The sequence below is a fragment of the Phoca vitulina genome, unplaced genomic scaffold (assembly GCF_004348235.1).
Source record: "Phoca vitulina isolate PV1807 unplaced genomic scaffold, GSC_HSeal_1.0 scaffold4, whole genome shotgun sequence".
Lineage (NCBI taxonomy): Eukaryota > Metazoa > Chordata > Mammalia > Carnivora > Phocidae > Phoca > Phoca vitulina.
In genome coordinates, this window is record NW_022589707.1 from 65,827,410 (window position 1) to 65,842,891 (window position 15,482).

Below are 15,482 nucleotides of genomic sequence, written 5' to 3' on the forward strand. Positions count from 1 at the left end.
GCAAAGTTTGCACTTATAAACAAAAGTGAATGGATGAAAGATTCTTGTCTCGTAGGAAGAAATTGACATACCAAACATAATTCACTGGGATATTCATTTGTTGGCAAATCCAGTGCATTAAAAGAGAGCATTTGCAAGGAGCCAAGTCACAGCGAATACATTGGCACTACTTCACGGATCTATACCTAGAAAGAGTAAGCTTGGAAGGAGCTGCCAGCGTTGGCTTGGCACTGTGAGTAGGACACTTGAAGGGACAAGCTGGATGCCAGTGCTTTGTGTGATACTAAGGAGAGCATCATTTGAATAACCACACTCGATTCTGTTCTCTATTCAAGTAGTTTGAGTTGGTTTTGAAGATAGAGTTTCTCAGGACCTGAAAGGGATGCCTATGTATGCCTAATGACTTTCCAGGGCAATATCTGATAATCCTTACATGTCAGCTCATCAACATAAAAGCAATCTCAAAGAGGATTTTTATGCTGTGTGTGTGTGTGTGTGTGTGTGTGTGTGTGTGTTTAACTCTGCCTTTAAAAGCTTGTGAGAAAGGAGAGAGGAAATCTTTTCTGTACTGAAAAGATACCAATCATTGGCTTTTGCTGGGCTGACGGTGCACTGAACTTCTGCTGCAAATGCATTTTCTTCTAAGATGATGATGTGAAAAAGGATGCTTTGCCACATACATACCGGCAAATACTGCACCATAGGGCTTGTATTAATTGCCATCTACACCATATGCTCTGCTTAGTCAAATGCATTGCCTTGTGAAAATTGCTTTTCCTGATAAGCCTGGTGTAACCATCTTTCATTTATTTCCTTTTTTAGGATTTAGTCTAGGCATTCAAGCTAGTCAGTAATATTAACACTTAATATATTGAAACCACTGTCATTTCTTTTGTTTATTTTTTTCAAAAAAATGTTTTCTAGACCTGAAACGTATAATAAAGAAAACATTGGAGATTTTGAATATTGTTTATATTTTTGCTTCATTAAATTTTGTGGGCTTTAAGAATATGTTCAGTATCTATAACTTTGAAGTTTAAATTAATGTTTTCTTTTTTCTTTAACCTTTGCCTACTGAGTAAAATCGATCACTCTGAACAAAATTCAAAATAGAAGCAGGCTTTTCCCCTTTACTTCTCACACAGTGGTGCTAAATGTGGCCTGTGGTTTTTTGAGCTTCCATAGGAACAGAACCTTGAGGATGGGTCTCTCTATTTGTTCTGGATTATCTGGAAGTATTTTTCTGATCTGATAAAATTTAGCAGCACTAATGGCACTGTTGCCAAAAAGAAAGGGGACACTGTAGTCCGTGACATGCTATGGGCAAAATGCTAATGCTCCATGTTTTGCACCCCCCATTCCGTCTCATAAGAATGGGCCTCGGGCCTTGGACAGTTCCTTACCAGGAGTTAAAGTGCTCACACAGCTTGTGCTAGGCTTATCATCTCATGGAGGATATCTTTCTCTATCGTGAGCCCAAAGCATTCTCTTTTGTTCTGGTCAAGAGTTGGCATCATATAGACCTTGGCTAATCTCACTGCTGTATCTATCATCTGAGAGGAGGGGATGAGATCCTTCTGCTGAGGCACAAAAGGGGCATATGTGAGCAAATTGCCCTGTGGTGGCTGCCAGGCATCACCCGTGAGGGACCAGCACCCACTATTGAAGCCGATCTTGCTCTCTCTCTTCTCTATGTGAGTAAAGCATTGTTGCATCCAGTGCTTGACTGCGTTGTGTTTTCCCTGGTGACTCGTAACTCAGATGCCAAGATGCAATGGGCAGAAGTGTTGGAGTCCTTCCCTGGAACTGGTAACTGTGCACAGTGTTCTGCTAGATACAAGCTGTTTCTAAGTGTACAGGAGAACTTGAAGAAAGAAAATGGTGGTCTCAAATCTCCAGATGGGCTAGAATGCATCTGACTAGCCTAAATAAACTTTTATTTAACATAAACAGAGGGCTAAGATTTCCAAAAACCAAACCTAAAATCTAGTCCTGAAGTTGCCTGAATTTCAATGTAAATTGGATTCACCACCTTGCAGAATTTTTTTTATATTGGTTACATGGACTTGGAAGAAGTGGAAACTAAAAAATTGAGATGGGGACATATAGACAGATCCTGATAAAACTGAAGACATTGGATTTCTTAATTCCATTGAGCCTCCTTTGCTAGAAGAGGCTCTTCATCCATTGTGTGTGGAGGTTGATTTCCACTTCTCTGAAGAATATAAAGTCTCCTTCGAGATCGAAGCCTTGCAAAACACTGCTGAGGTACAAAATGTGACACATGACATAGTGCCATACAAAGATAACTGCAAGATTTTACCAATTTTTAAAAGAGATGTATTTATCTTAGAAAGAGAGAGAGTGAGAGAGTGTGTGAACATGAGCAGGGGAGGGGCAGAAGGGGAGGAAGAGGTAGAGAATCTCAAGCAGACTCCCTGCTGAGTGTGGAGCCTGACACAGGACTTGATCCCATGATCCTGAGATCATGACCTGAGCTGAAATAAAGAGTCAGAAACTCAACCAACTGAGCCACCCAGGCACCTTGATTTTACCAATATTTATTGACAGAATCCTGGGGCACCTGTATGGGAATGAGTCCTAAAGTAGAACAGTGTGAGAGAAATACAATCATGGATTGGACTGAATTTGTCAATATGGATGAAATAAACAGAGATTCTGGATTTCATGTTTTAGTTTAAGCAGCTAGTATGGCTCTAAGAGTACTTGGTTAGTTTATGGAAACATGGGTCCAAAGATGACCTACACTAATTGAAGTTGAAATTTTAGGAGTTCCTTGATGTACTGTAGGCCTAAGAAAGGCTTGGGAAATTGTAATGCAAGAGGTGGTGTGTTATGTAAGATCTATGCACCCAACCCTGATCTATGTTTATTTTTTTAATTTTTTAATTTTTTTAAAAGATTTTATTTATTTATTTGACAGAGAGAGAGATAGCGAGAGAGGGAACACAAGCAGGGGGAGTGGGAGAGGGAGAAGCAGGCTTCCCGCTGAGCAGGGAGCCCAATGTGGGGCTCGATCCCAGGACCCTGGGATCATGACCTGAGCCGAAGGCAGATGCTTAACAACTGAGCCACCCAGGCGCCCCCGATCTATGTTTAATAGGAGTGTCCAGAGAACACTTTCTGAATTTATTTATTTATTTATTTATTTATTTATTTATTTATAAAAAGATTTATTTATTTATTTGAGAGAGAGAGAGAGAGCAGAGGGCAGATAGGGGCAGAGGGAGAGGGAGAGAGAGGATCTCAAGGAGACTCCCCACTAAGCACGGACCGTTTGTGGGGCTCGATCTCACGACCCTGAGATTATGACCTGAATTGAAATCAAGAGTTGGATGCTTGACTGACTGAGCCACCCGTGCACCCCCACTCTCTGCATTTAAAGTATAAGAAATATATTTGTAAAGGAGCCCAGTTTCCTTAAAGAGCTCTATAGTGAGCTATTCTTTATAGGTCAGGACTGACAGTGGGTATGCTGTCATCAAAATGGGCTGTTAGAATTCAAAGAAGATGATGAGATCCTGGGTGGCAGGGACCAAAATGTGGCCCTTAATTGTCAAAAGTAAGGTGGGCATAGTTACCATATTAGACAGCAGAGCTGAATCAGTAATCAGAATCTGATCTGCAGAGAGAGAGAGATCTTTGATATTCATGGTGTCTGTCGAACTGAAATATTTTTACAGCCTCTTTTTTTAATTTAATTTAATTTTTTTTTACAGCCTCTTATAGTATTACTTGAATTGTTTAAGGTCTGGGAATAAAAGTCTGACTTGAATAACAATAGAGTCATGTCCTTTTGATTAATTCCCAGATATGAGCCAGTTTCCAGATCCAGAGTTCCTTGAATGAAGGGGAAGCCAGGTTCCCTCGAGGAGTGATCCTTTGACATAGCCAACCTCTTATGCTGGAAATCTTGATGTTCCTTAAAGGGACCTCTTGTTATTTACCAGGGTAGTGAATTGAAGAAGGGGAAATAACCAGTGTTTTTGGCAGTTACTGGATACTGGTCTCATAACTGACAATTATTTCTAGAAACCCCAAATGCTATTGTGGTCCATAGTCAGAGGAGGGGCTTATGGATGCAAGGTAATCAATGAATTTTGATTTGGATATGAGTGGACCAATGGGTCCTTGAATCCATCCTGTGATTATTTACCCAGTTTGGGAATGCATAGTTGGAATAGGCATCCTCAGCAACTGGCAGAGTCCTTACATTAGTTCCCCAACCAATGGAATGGTGGTTATTTTAACAAGAAAGTCCATGTGGTAGCTCATAGAACTTTTTCTTGTCTACCAAAAGAGTAAGTCAAAGACAATAGTACACATTTGAAGCAATTGTAGAGAATATGGCAACCATTGGGCTCTTGCAAAATGGTAACTCATGTCTTCACACAAGTTGCATATTGGCTTATATGGCAGACAGATGGATCTTGGAGAATGTCAGTGGATTAGCATATCCTTAATTGGGTGTTAACTCCAATTCTAGCTGCTGTTCCAGATGTGGTTTTGTTTTTGGAGGTGACATACCCTCTTAACTTGGTATGTAGTTTTTACCCGGAAAATGCTTTTTTTTTTTTTTTTAAACCCTCTAGCTAGTAAAGACCAGATAGAGTGGTGAAATGATCTTTTGAAGACATTATTATAGCACCAGCTAAATGACAACACACTGCAGGGTTGAGACAGTATTCTTCAGGATGTGGGGGTATATGCTTTAAAGGTTTATTTATTTGAGAGAGAGAGAGAGAGAGAGAAAGAGAGAAAGCATGGGGCGGAGGGGCAGAAGGAGAGGGAAGCAAAGTCTTAAGCAGACTCCATGCTGAGATTGAGCCCCACATCCAGCTGAGCCTTGAGATCACAACCTGAGCCAAAACGGAGAGTTGGACGCTTAACCGACTGTGCCACCCAGGTGCCCCAGTGGTGGTATAAGCTTTATATCAGTGTCCAATACATGGTCCCGTTCCCCACAAATCCAGGATTCATGGGTCCTGGAATCAAGGAGTGAAAATGGGAGTTGGGTCCCTGTCCCAGTGACTTTAGGCTCTGCCGATTTATAAGTCTGAGTTCCCAAGGGAGTAATGCTTCTACCAGGTACACAGTACTGGTTCCCTCAATTTGGAATTTGAGACTGGCCACTTTGGGTTTCTCATGCTAGTGAATCAGCAGGCACGGAAGGAGGTGCTATGGTGGCTAGGTTGTTTATCTCGATTATTAAGAACATAATCGTGTTGCTACTATGTTGTGTGGTGTTGGGAAGAGTATATCTGGAATGCAGATATCCTTGGGGTGCCTCTTAGAAACTTCCATGACCTGTGATAAGAGTTAATGAAAAAAAGAAACACGATAATCTAATACGGATGGCCCAAATACTACAAGAATGAAGGTTTGAGTCACCTCACCAGGTGAGGAAACTTGAGTAGCCCAATTGTTTCTGAGGCAAAGGGAATGTGTGACGGGTAGTGGAAGAAGGAAGGTACACACACCAGCTACAACTATATGAGAAATTAGAAATAAGAACTGTGATAATTATGCTGATTTCTTACTTATTTTGATATGAATTTGTTTGCATTTATGTTAGCAATTGTAATGTATATATATATATATATATATTTTGTAGATTTAAATTTTATTATATTATGTTAGTCACCATACAATACATCATTAGTTTTTGATGTAGTGATCCACGATCCATTGTTTTCGTATAACACCCAGTGCTCCATGCAGTACGTGCCCTCCTTAATACCCATCACCGGGCTAACCAATCCCCCCTCGCTCCTCCCCTCTAAAACCCTGTTTGTTTCTCAGGTCCATAGTCTCTCATGGTTCATCTCTCCCTCCAATCCCCCCCCCCATTTTTCCCTTCCTTCTCCTAATGTCCTCCATGTTATTCCTTATGTTCCACAAATAAGTGAAACCATATGATAATTGACTTTTTCTGCTTGACTTATTTCGCTTAGCATAATCTCCTCCAGTCCCATCCATGTTGATGTAAAGGTTGGGTATTCATCCTTTCTGATGGCTGAGTAATATTCCATTGTATATATGGACCACATCTTCTTTATCCATTCATCTGTTGAAGGGCATCTGGGCTCTTTCCACAGTTTGGCTATTGTGGACATTGCTGCTATGAACACTGGGGTGCATATGGCCCTTCTTTTCACTACATCTGTGTCTTTGGGGTAAATACCCAGTAGTGCAATTGCTGGGTCATAGGGTAGCTCTATTTTTAATTTTTTGAGGCACCTCCACACTGTTTTCCAAAGTGGCTGTACCAACTTGCATTCCCAGCAACAGTGTAAGAGGGTTCCCCTTTCTCCACAACCTCTCCAACATTTGTTGTTTCTTTCCCTGTCCATTTTTGCCATTCTCACTGGTGTAAGGTGGTATCTCAGTGTGGTTTTGATTTGGATTTCCCTGATGGCTAATGATGATGAACATTTTTTCATGTGTCTGTTAGCCATCTGTATGTCTTCTTCAGAGAAGTGTCTGTTCATCTCTTCTGCCCACTTTTTGACTTGATTATTTGTTTTTTGGGTGTTGAGTTTGAGAAGTTCTTTATAGATCTTGGATACCAGCCCTTTATCTGTAGTGTCATTTGCAAATATCTTCTCCCATTCTGTGGGTTGCCTCTTTGTTTTGTTGACTGTTTCCTTTGCTGTGCAGAAGCTTTTTATCTTGATGAAGTCCCAAAAGTTCATTTTTGCTTTTGTTTCACTAGCTTTTGGAGATGTATCTTGAAAGAAGTTGCTGTGGCCGATGTCAAAGAGGTTACTGCCTATGTTCTCCTCTAGGATTTTGATGGATTCCTGTCTCGCATTGAGGTCTTTCATCCACTTTGAGTTTATCTTTGTGAGTGGTGTTAGAGAATGGTCGAGTTTCATTCTTCTGCATGTGGCTGTCCAATTTTCCCAGCACCATTTATTGAAGAGACTGTCTTTTTTCCATTGCATGTTTTTTCCTGCTTTGTCAAAGATTATTTGACCATAGAGTTGAGGGTCCATATCTGGGTTCTCTATTCTGTTCCATTGGTCTGTATGTCTGTTTTTGTGCCAGTACTATGCTGTCTTGGTGATCACTGATTTGTAATATATAGCTTGAAATCAGGCAACGTGATGCCCCCAGCTTTGTTTTTCTTTTTCAACATCTCCTTGGCGATTCGGGGTCTTTTCTGATTCCATACAAATTTTAGGATTGTTGTTCCAGCACTTTGAAAAATGTCATTGGAATTTTGATCAGGATGACATTAAAGGTATAGATTGCTCTGGGTAGCATAGACATTTTAACAATGTTTATTCTTCCAATCCATGAGCATGGAATATTTTTCCATCTTTTTGTGTCTTCTTCAATTTCTTTCATGAGTGTTTTGTAGTTCCTAGAGTATAGATCCTTTACCTCTTTGGTTAGGTTTATTCTGAGGTATCTTATGGTTTTTGGTGCTATTGTAAATGGAATCGTTTCTTTAATTTCTCTTTCTACAGTTGCGTTGTTAGTGTATAAGAAAGCAACTGATTTCTGTGCATTGATTTTGTATCCTGCCACATTACTGAATTGCTGGATGAGTTCTAGTAATTTGGGGGTGGAGTCTTTTGGGTTTTCCACATAAAGTATCATGTTGTCTGAGAAAAGAGAGAGTTTGACTTCTTCTTTGCCAATTTGAATACCTTTTATTTCTTTTTGTTGTCTGATTGCTGTTGCTAGGCCTTCTAGTACTATGTTGAACAACAGTGGTGAGAGTGGGCACTCTTGACGTGTTCCTGATCTTAAGGGAAAGGCTCTCAGCTTTTCCCCATTGAGGATGATATTCGCTGTGGGTTTTTCATAGATGGATTTTATGAGCTTGAGGAATGTTCCCTCTATCCCTATACTCTGGAGAGTTTTAATCAGGAAAGGATGTTGTATTTTGTCAAATGCTTTTTCTGCATCAATTGAGAGGACCATATGGTTCTTCTCCCTCCTCTTATTAATGTGTTCTATCACACTGATTGATTTGTGAATGTTGAACCACCCTTGCATCCCGGGGATAAATCCCACTTGGTCGTGGTGGATGATCCTTTTAATGTATTGTTGGATCCTATTAGCTAGGATTTTGTTGAGGATTTTGGAATCCATATTCATCAGGGATATCGGTCTGAAATTCTCCTTTTTGATGGGGTCTTTGCCTGGTTTGGGGATTAAGGTAATGCTGGCCTCATAGAATGAGTTTGGAAGTTTTCCTTCTGTTTCTATTTTTTGAAACAGCTTCAGTAGAATAGGTATTATTTCTTCTTTGAATGTTTGGTAGAATTCCCCAGGGAATCCATCAGGCCCTGGACTCTTGTTTTTTGGGAGGTTTTTGATCACTGCTTCAATCTCGTTACTGGTTATTGGCCTATTCAGGTTGTCAATTTCTTCCTGTTTCAGTCTTGGCAGCTTATAGGTTTCCAGGAAGGCATCCATTTCATCCAGATTGCTCAGTTTCTTGGCATATAGTTGTTGATAATAATTTCTAATAATTGTTTCTATTTCCTTGGTGTTAGTCGTGATCTCTCCCCTTTCATTCATAATTTTATTAATTTGGGTCCTTTCTGTCTTCTTTTGGATAAGTCTGGCCAGTGGTTTATCAATCTTATTAATTCTTTCAAAGAACCAACTTCTAGTTTCGTTGATCTGATCTACTGTGTTTCTGGTTTCTAATTCATTGATTTCTGCTCTAATTTTAATTATTTCTCTTCTAATGCATGGCTTAGGCGTCGTTTGTTGCTTTTTCTCTAGTTCTTTAAGGTGTAGAGTTAGTTGGTGAATTCGGGATTTTTCTATTTTTTTGAGTGAGGCTTGCATGGCTATGTATTTCCCCCTTAGGACTGCCTTTGCAGTATCCCATAGGTTTTGGACCGATGTGTTTTCGTTCTCATTGATTTCCATGAATTGTTTAAGTTCTCCTTTGATTTCTTGGTTGACCCAAACATTCTTGAGCAGAGTGGTCTTTAGCTTCCAAGTGTTTGAATTTCTGCCAATTTTTTTCTTGTGATTGAGTTCCAGTTTTAGAGTATTGTGGTCTGAGAATATGCAGGGAATAATCTCAGTCTTTTGGTATCAGTTGAGACCTGATTTGTGACCCAGTATGTGGTCTATTCTGGAGAAAGTTCCATGTGCGCTCGAGAAGAATGAGTATTCTGTTGTTTTAGGATGGAATGTTCTGTAAATATCTATGAGGTCCATCGGGTCCAATGTATCATTCAAAGCTCTTGTTTCCTTGTTGATTTTCTGCTTAGATGATCTGTCCATTGCTGAGAGTGGAGTATTGAGGTCTCCTACAATTAACATATTGTTACCAATATGACTATTTTGGTTAACAGTTGCCTTATGTAGATGGCTGCTCCCATGTTGGGGGCATAGATATTTACAATTGTTAGATCTTCTTGTTGGATAGACCCTTTAAGAATGATATAGTGTCCTTCTGTGTCTCTTATTACAGACTTTAGTTTAAAATCTAATTTGTCTGATATAAGAATTGCTACCCCAGCTTTCTTATGAGGTCCGCTGGCATGGAAGATGGATCTCCATCCCTTCACTTTCAGTCTGGATGTATCTTTAGGTTCAAAATGAGTCTCTTGTAGACAGCATATGGATGGGTCCTGTCTTTTTATCCAATCTGCAACCCTGTGCCGTTTTAGGGGAGCGTTTAGGCCATTTACGTTGAGAGTGATTATTGAAAGATATGAATTAATTGTCATCATGTTGCCTGTGAGGACCTTGTTTTTATAGATTGTCCCTGTAAATTTCTGTTGTAGATCACTCTTGGGGTCTTTCTCCTTTTATAGAACCCCCCTTAATATTTCTTGCAGGGCTAGCTTAGTGGTCACATATTCTTTCAACTTCTGCCGGTCGTGGAAGCTCTGCATCTCTCCATCCATTCTAAATGAAAGCCTTGACGGATAAAGTATTCTTGGCTGCATGTTCTTCTCATTTAGTACCCTGAATATGTCTTGCCAGGCCTTTCTGGCTTGCCAGGTCTCTGTGGATAGGTCTGACGTTATTCTGATGTTCCTCCCTCTGTACATAAGGAATCTCTTCCCCCTAACTGCCCTTAAGATGGTTTCCTTGGTTCTAAGATTTGTAAGTTTTACCCTACATGCCGGGGTGTTGGCCTGTTTTCCTTGATCTTAGGAGGGGTCCTCTCTGCCTCTAGGACTCGAATGTTTGTTTCATTCCCCAGATTAGGGAAGTTCTCAGCTACGATTTGCTCAAATACATCTTCTAGCCCTCTCTCTCTCTCCACTCCCTCCGGGATTCCAATTATTCTGACATTGGAACGCCTCATGGTGTCACTTATTTCTCTGATTCTATTTTCATGGATTCTGAGTTGTTTTTCCCTGGCCTCCTCTTTTCCCTTTTTATCAATTATACTGTCTTCCAGATCGCTTATTCTCTCTTCTGTCTCAGTTACCCTAGCTGTTAGATTATCTAGATTGGATTGGATCTCATTGATAGCATTTTTAAGTTCTGCCAATTCACCTTTTATTTCTGCCCTTAGAGACTCTATGTTGCCATTAATTGATTTCTCCACTCTAGCCATTGTCTTCACAATTGCTAGCCTGAATTCCATCTCTGACATCTTGGTTATATCTGCATCCATTTGTAAATCTGCAGCATAAGTCATAATCTCTGAGTCTTTTCTGTTTTGGGGGCTCCTCCTCCTAGTCATTCTGTTGATGGGTGTTTGAGGGAATGTATAGAGTCGAAATTATTGACCAGAACCCAAGCAAGATGCATCTGTTTTCTTGGGACCTTAGGGTTGCTGGCCTCTTGTTTTCCCAGCCTGTCTTCTGGGGGAGGGGCCTGCCGCACTGTTACTCAGGCAACCGTGTTTGGGCGGAGTTTCCCTGCCCCCCTATGGTGGGGGATGGGCTCAGGGGGAATCAGTCTTTGGGGCTTTTGTTCTCTGGCGCCTTTCCCTGGCGGCTTTCCGCCTCTCTTCCGCGAGTCAGAGCAGAAGAGACCGTTCCCAACCCTCTGCCTCACAGCAGAGAGACCGCAGTCTGTTCTTCAGTGAGCTCTCCAGGCCACACCTTCTCCGTTTCTGTCCGTGCTGCTATAAACTGCAGCGGCCTGGGTTGTTCGCCCCTCCGCAGGGCCCCCAGTCCTGCCTCCAGGTCGGGGCACGTCTCTGCCCTTTGTGCTTCGAAAACCTCCAGCTGCTCCCAGTTCACGCGTGCGCGACTCCGCCGCTTGGGGTTTCCACCCCGGGGGGTTGCAGTTCACCGGTGCGACCCCAGAGCACCGGGTTTCCGTCTCGGAGGCTGCAGTTCGCGTGCGCACGACCGTTGCTCCGGTTTCTGTGCGGGGGGGCTGCAGTTCGCGTGCGCAACCCCGCCGGTCTGGTCCTTCCCCCCGGGGGCTGCCCTAAAGTCCTTTCCCGACGCTACCGGTCTGCGAGTCTGGTCCCCATACCCAGCGCGCGAGGCTGTCACTCACCGGCGGTGTAGGATCCCCACGGCCAGACACCCTCCCTCCGCCGTTTATCCTCCGATATCTGCCCGCGGAATCACGGCTCTCCACTTCATACCTCAAAACCAACCATCTGCGATATTCTGTTTGTAGAGATCCAGATCTTCTTACATCTCAGGCTGGTTTCGTGGGTGCTCAGAGTGGTCTGGTAGTTATCCAGCTCAATTCCGGGAACCAGTTGAAATAGGGTCCCCTACTCCTTTGCCATCTTTCCCCTCTCCTGTAATGTATATATTTAAAGATTTATTTATTTTAGAGAGAGAGGGAGTGAGCACGGGTGGGGGAGGGGCAGAGGGAGAAGAAGAGAGAAAATCTCAAGCAGACTCCATGCTGAACGCAGAGCCTGATGCGGGGCTCGATATCACGACCCTGAGATCATGACCTGAGCCGAAACCAAGAGCCGACACTTAACCCACTATGCCACGCAATTTATTTAATATATATATATATATATATATACACACATGTATGTGTGTGTGTATGTATATATGTATATATGTGTGTGTGTGTGTGTATATATATATAAATCAGTTCCTTTCCATTTTCTCCTCTTCTATTCCTTTACTATCTAACATAAGATGTACTCATAGTGGTTCATCTCTACTGCAAAAGAGCAAATAGGGAGTTTGATGCTGGTCTGCTGGCTCATCTTGTTGGATGGAGTAGAGTGTCATCTGTGCTTGCAGCTTGTCCAGATCACCCTTTTAGCTTCTCTGAATCTCAGGCCAGGCACGCGTATAGCTCTGCAATGACAGGTCCTGGCTTCCGTAGGTCACCAGTGTGATGGAGGTTATAAGTGTTGAGAGACAGACACACATTCCAGTGGTTTCATCGATTTAGCTTCAATCTTCAGACAGATTTCAGTCTGTCTTGTTCTTTTCCTTTTTATATCCAGCTTTTCTTCCTCACTATAGGCCCTGCTGACCTATAGCGACTTTGGGTTCACCAAAAAATGCAGAGTCAACAGTCATCCATAGACTCCGTCATCAGGTCCCCTTCCTGTCCAGTGGGGCTGATCCTCCAACCCTTGCCTTCTGGACTTACACTTTGTCTTATACTGGACTTACACTCCCACCATTGGGTAAAGTCTAATATGTATAATGAATGCCTTAATTTGCAACACTCGGGTTGTTGGCACCCTGATAAGCAATCATCCTCATCATTAACATTTACTGTATTGCCAATATTGTTACAGTTTAATTTTTTCTAGGTCTGAAATTAAACTATAACAATGGATGTTTTGAATATTATTATTAGGATTTTGCTTTAATTGAATAAAATATTGTTAGCTTTAAAAAAACGTTTAACATTTGTAACTGTGAGGCTCAAATTGGATTTTTACTGTTTTTTTCATCCCTCACCTGCTGCATGAAAACAGACCATTCTGAGCAAAATTCAAAATACAAACAGGATTTTTCTATTTAATTCTCACTCCCTGGAGCCAACTGTGGGTCATGATTTTCTTTTTTAGTTATATTGTTGACTTCTGGGTGAACCTATAACTCCTGTACCTGTATTTTTTGAAGGTTGACATTGAGAGTCCAATATTACAGGATCATGGGGAGAAAATATCAGTTTTGCTGTGGTGGCTTTTTGTGCCTAAATTGTTATAACATATTTAAATGTTAGTAGTGCTCCTAAGCATGTGCATTTCATTGTGCCTGGAGCGTAGTATTTTTGCTAAGTCATGGACATGTTAGAAAAAGAAATGGAGAGAATTTTTCTATGCTTTTATCCACTGTAGATTTGGTATGTTATATTACATGCTTCTTAAATTTAACAGAGAGTAATGTTCTCCCTCACTGTATCTTTCACCTAGGAAGAAATCTTTTTTTTTTTTTTTAATTTAGAAGAAATCTAATAAATAAAACTATTTGGTCCTGGAGAGAGAAGCCCAGGTAGATTCATCACAGCAGAATGCACTTTTGACTTAAGACTAGTATAACCACATTACATTGCAATGAGAGAATCAGGCTATATAAAAGCTGTTAAATAAATGTTATAATGCAGGCATCCTAATGGTGACCAAAGTTACATTAAAGAAGCATATTATAATGTTACATTTGCATAATACCCAGTGTTTTATGTTTTCTGATTATCATTGTGAATCATCCTTGTTCATATGAAGTTTCTTGGAAATTGCATTGTATCACACAGGGCTTTATGTAACATTATTTCTTGGACTACAGAAAAAAGATGAAGGATTTCTTATTTCTTAAAAGGTAAAAATTGAGACAATTTTTAAGAGGTCAGAGAATGTCTTATTTTTGCCATACATATAGGAAAGGAAAACGTCTCCTTTTCACATTCGGAATGGAAGTCATTCAAAAGTCAGAAATAAAGAGGAAAACCAGTTCTTTTATTTTTTTTATTTTTTTATTGTTATGTTAATCCCCATACATTACATCATTAGTTTTAGATGTAGTGTTCCATGATTCATTGTTTGTGCATAACACCCAGTGCTCCATGCAGAACGTGCCCTCCTCAATACCCATCACCAGGCTAACCCATCCTCCCACCCCCCTCCCCTCTAGAACCCTCAGTTTGTTTTTCAGAGTCCATCGTCTCTCATAAGAGGAAAACCAGTTCTTGAGCTTTGGCCTGATCAGATGCAACTATGATTTGGTGTGGCATTCAACCGTTCACCAGTTGAACCCGGCTGGGATGTAACTCAGCTAAAAAAGAATAGAAGTAACCCACATAATAATAGTTGTCTGTAATGTTTATTAAATTGGCCAAGGACTTGAAAGTAATATCTTTGATAAGTCAGGTCATGAATTCTCTAAATTTGCCAGTCCACTCAAAGGGAAGATGCAGGCTTTCAGATAGCTGCCAACTGTTAAAGAATTTTGATCACTGACTAATCTTACCTTGTGATTTAGGAGATGCTAGGGATTACATGAGGCTTAAGTTAGGCCAGCTTCCATTACTTTATCTCCTGTATCCTCTTTTCAGTATTTTGCTGTCATCAAGAAGTTACATAAACATTCCCAGGGTATAATCAGTCAGACAGCCCATCTTGTCCCTTTCAGCTGGCTGTCAGGTCATTCTGGGGAAAATGAAAGCCTTAGAGGACAGGATAAGGTTATGTATTGCAGGAAGCATGAAAAAGGTATCTGCTCATGTGCTCAAATAGACTTTACTAAAATGATAAAAATCATTTTTCAAATTGCAGATGTTGGACTTTATCCTATTTGGACTTACTAAGATTTTGAAAACATAGTTCCATTTCTGGACAAATTCTTGCTTCCTGTTCATCTTTTCAAGCTCCAAGAAGATGAGAGGAAGATGAAATTCTTGTTCCGTTTTCTTTCCATTGCAATCTTAATAGTATATGAATCCGTTTCTTTTAACTATATTTGTTTTCAAATAGCCTTTCTTATTTTTTTCTCTTATAACAGGCCAACTGAGGGGCACTTGGGTGGCTCAGGCAGCTAAGCGTCTGACTCTTGATTTTGGCTCAGGTCGTGATCTCAGGGTCGTGTGATGGAGCCCCGCATCAGGCTCAGCTTGGCATGGAGCCTGCTTAGGATTCTCTCTCACCCTCTGCCCCTCCCCACTCCGCTCGTGCTCTCTAAAAAAATAAATAAACAAATAAACATAAAATAAAATTTCTATAACAGTCCAACTTGTTTTGTAACATCTACACCTGGATTTTCTTTGTTTTACACACACAGAGACACACACAGACACATACACAGACATACTTCTTTTTCTCAAAAGCACACTTTGGGAAATCTTCACATGTGCTATGTTCTTGAATAGAAGATCAAGTATACATGGATAAAAAATAGTATTAGTTTTTTTTATTGCATCCTCTTTAAGGTGCAGATCACTCACAGGTGGAAAGAAGTGTTAATCTAAACATGGAGAATCTATCCTTATTTCCTGAAGAAAGGGAGAAGAACACAGAGACAGAAACTGACAGGAAGCATGTTGAGAGAGGAAAGGGAGAGTTTTGGAGTTGGAAAGCTCTG

General features: G+C 40.8%; 1 pseudogene; it reads left to right on the forward strand.

Annotated features, from left to right (window-relative positions):
- The window catches only part of LOC116630914, a 78,003-nt pseudogene that overhangs the window by 11,125 nt on the left and 51,396 nt on the right, over window positions 1-15,482 (forward strand).